Here is a 4,507-nt window from a genome sequence, read left to right on the forward strand (position 1 = left end):
ATCATAAAGGGTTTTTGATCTATTGTTGTGTTCATGACTCCAGGATATTCTACAAAATGGGCTGATACATACTGTGGAATATTTTTAGTCAAGCTATTACCTCCGGTTTCAAATGTGTTAGTGATGGGAGGAGATGTGGTCTGATTAGCTTGATTTGTGTAAGATGGACCGATAACACGAGGTTCCATTCCTTAGAGAGATTGATAAACTAGTTCACGCCCATGCATGATTAAGTGATCAATGTAGATCGAAGGGTGTGATACTCCTTTTAAGAAACTAATCAAACATCGATCATAGAATTCATGCATGTCTAGTAAATATATAAGGGTACAATCTATTTCATATAGTACATGACCCAAATCTTCTTGATATGCTAGATTATCATCCCTCATCCGTTCTTTAATAAATCGATGAAAAGTTTCAGTTGTTCCAAAGGTTTGAAAATGCTCCCGACACATATTCACTAGGCATTTCAAATCCGAGTTTTCTTTGATTAATTTTGCTATTTCTTCATCCATTTGTTTGATGATTATAGTTTGTTTTTGCCTTAATGTCCCACTAGACTCCGTCATCCTGAAAGGAGACATTTCAATTATGAGGAAAAACATAAAGCTTAACGTATGACATTATAATAAACCTTAGGCTCATGTCTCTAGACTCTAAGAAACTTGGCTCTGATACTACCTCTGTGGCGCCCGGTTTAAGAATTCATAATTATTCCCTTACTAAGTGCCACATTTTCTACAATATTTTTTTTATTGAACTGTTATCTTTATTTTTACTATTATTATTATTATTAAAAAGATATTGTAGATAAAATTTAAATATTTTCTACTATCATTAAAAGATTATATACAAATATTTACATTCTTATTTCAAATATGTACAATTATTTTACAGCGAAAGTTTAACATTTATTTATTAACAGATCATCACAACTTTCAAATGCTCTTATTTCAGCTTCAGTTATTTTCCTCCTGTTCCAATTCTGGGGTTCCTGTGTCTTGAAATTATAATAGACGAAAGAAACAGAGGGTTAAGTCTTTGAGTACTTAGTGAGTTTAAATTAGTATATATCTTTTAAATAAGTTAAAATAGCGCTTCATAATAATTATGCATGAAGTAATAGGCATAACAAATTAGATGTTATGAATGCTATGAAATGTTAAAATTGATAAGATAAATGAAATTTTTCATAAATTAACATGGATGGCTCTAATTGAGCACCTATAAGATCATTTTATGAGCCGGGTGAACCATTTTCCGGAACGAAATATTCGGTGCGCGTTGTTCAGATGAACCATATACTTGGGACTTTTGACCCGTTGTTCATTAGACTCACTTTCTGGGCCAAAGCCAGTTGTCCAGTGGAATCAATTTCCGGACCGAAATCCGTTGTCCATGACTCCATTCATTAATGATATATCAATCCGTTCATAAATATGCAAGAAAATATATCAGTAATCGAAATGAACTGTTAATGATATTTGAACATTAAATAAATGTTATTGAAATTTCCAGGCCAAATGCCAAAGGCTTTAATGGAAGAATGAATAGTAATTTTCTCACCTAATAACTTATAGTTTAGGCTTGATTAGTTATCCGAATTCTTGGAACAAGTCCTAAAAATATGTTATGAATGATATTTATATGTTAGAGTTTAAATAAATAGCTGATCATTTCCACATTATTTTTTTATTCAAAATTTAACCCGGTTGATTTTACTTACGTTCGCAAAATTCATATTAATTAGAAAATATCTCAAAACATTACGAAAGTTGGCCAAAAAGTCGTAAATATCACCAGGAATGTTCGGCCACTGGAAAAACGTCGTTACGACGGCACGTGAGCTACACGCACCGACGGTTGCGGTGCGTGACTGGCCTTCTGGCGGCCATGCGTGGCCGAGTTTTTTTCCAGCTTATGTAACTTTGTAAGATCTTTAATTCTTGTGTTGAAAGTATTTTCAAATTCCTATCCGATCAATACCAGATTTAAATATCATCTCATGGAGAACTAAGGTACTCCGGCATTCCGAAAATGTTAGTTCCTGCAATATTTTTGGACGACGGACGGTATGTACCTTATCTATGCAACAAGATGTACAACTTTATGTACAAGTCAACCTCTAGTTTGGTGTGTAGCTATAAGAAAGATGAGCGTAGATTACCTAGCTTGAAACGGGATTCCGTTGCCGTTTTTCGGAATATCTTGGTTTGATTTTCTCGTTCTTGATCGATCTTTTTACATCACCTCCAGTGCTATATTGCTTTAAGATATGAGGTGAATAGTTGGTGATTATTGGAATTTTTCGAAAAGAGTATAGATTTTTCTTATATTTTCGTCTTTTCCTCCTTACTTTCTTCCTCCTTCTTTCGTTTCTTTCTTCTCGGTTGATTTGTGATTTTAGAATGAAAGAGCATTTGGATATATATATAGCCGTGATTCCATGCTTATCCTTATTAATTTTTTTTTTATTAAATGAAAAAGATTATGTTTATCTAAACCAAATATATTATTATATACTTTGAATCTAATTATTATATTACATTAAACCTATGTATTGAACCTAATTATAAATTATCTTACATTGGACCTAGTGATTATTGTACTTAATTACTTAACATATATGTTGAGCTTACTTATAATATTTTATTATATTTTGGGTATTTGGTCTTGTAATGAGAACCTCATAGTACTTTATAAATTTTAAGTGTATTGTGATGTATTTTAATGTATTTCTAGATACTTTGGACAAATAAAATATGTGTCGAAAAATAATGTGGTAAAAATAATAAAATAAAATTTAGTTATACTAATAAATTTTTAAATGCATTTATGCACCTTTGTTTCTAGGGTGTCACAATTATATTTTATATCGATATTATTCATAGGTATTGATAGATCTTTATGATCTTAGATCAAGATTCTTCAAGAATGTTGATAAATCTTATATATTTTGTTTTTATTATTTATATATTTATAATGTTATCAACATAAAGTCATGTTGTGCTACTTTAGGAATATCAACATAAAATTAAAAGTTACGTTTCTTCAGGAGCATCAATATAAACCTATAATTTGTACTACTTCGAGAACATCAATATTAAATCTAAATATTGTGCTTCTTAGAGAGTATAGATACAAGACTAAAAATAAATTATTTATGAATTTTACCTTGGAGATCACTCGTGCTGATAACATGCTGTGAATAGTAGATAATTTAGAGAAGCGATAATGATTTGAAATGCTTTATTTATCATTGGGACTTCTATTTATAAAGCACATTTACAAAGTTTGAATAGTTGATAACATGATAAAATATAAATCTTATCTCAATAATAATTTACAATATTTTATCTATAACAGATTTTATATTTTTAAATTGTTTGTTAATTAATTTATATTTTAAAATTTTATTTATTTAATATATTTTATTTATTAATTGTTTTTATTAACATTTAACTAATTTTATAAATATTTCAAGAATATGAATTAATTGATATATAGTAAGGACATTTTTGTAATTCAGTGATCTACAAAATGAATGATCGATGTTATAATATTTAAAACTGTTGTGAAAAAGTAAAAATTTATGGTAAAAAGTAAAAATCTCAAACTCTCAAAATTTACCAAACTACACACTTTATAATATTTTTCTCTCTACTCAATTGTGATTTTCTTCACAAATGAGAGATCTATTTATAGAGTTTCATTACACATAATCCAAAAACAAAATACATCATTACCTACATCATCACACACAAATTTCTAACTTTACAACTCTTATTTTCAACATTCAAATATTCAACTATTACTTTTTCCATATTAAAATATATTATTTCAACACTCCTCCTTGTGATGATGATCATGATACGATGATGTCTTCATTACGTGTTTTGTACTGCCTCGTTAAAAACCTTACTAGGAAAACCCCATTGGGATAAAAACCATAGTAAGGGAAAAAGAGTGCAGTCACGTGAACTCCCCCTCATGTTGACACGAACAACTCTTCACAAATTTCGTAGATTGCGCATCCCAATATTATATATGTGCTTTCTGAATATTGACGTAGGTAGTGCCTTTGTGAAGAGATCTGATGAGTTTTCACTTGATTGAATGTGACGAACATCAATACATTTATTCTTCTCAAGCTCCTTGGTGAATGCGAAGAACTTAGGAGGAATATGTTTAGTTCTGTCGCTTTTTATGTATCCTTCTTTCATTTGAGCAAAACATGCAGCATTATCTTCATATAGTATCACAGGCTTCTCATCAAATGATAATCCGCATGAAATTTGGATATGTTGGGTCATTGATTTTAACCACACACATTCACGACTTGCTTCATGTAGTGCAATAATCTCGGCATGATTTGATGAAGTTGTTACGAGCGTTTGTTTCTGTGAACGCTAAGATATTGCAGTGCCTCCACGAGTAAATACATATTCAGTTTGGGAACGTGCCTTGTGTGGATCAGATAAGTATCCAGCATCGGCATAACCAA

This window comes from Primulina eburnea, chromosome 13, assembly GCF_022965805.1.
Source record: "Primulina eburnea isolate SZY01 chromosome 13, ASM2296580v1, whole genome shotgun sequence".
NCBI classification, from domain to species: Eukaryota; Viridiplantae; Streptophyta; class Magnoliopsida; order Lamiales; family Gesneriaceae; genus Primulina; species Primulina eburnea.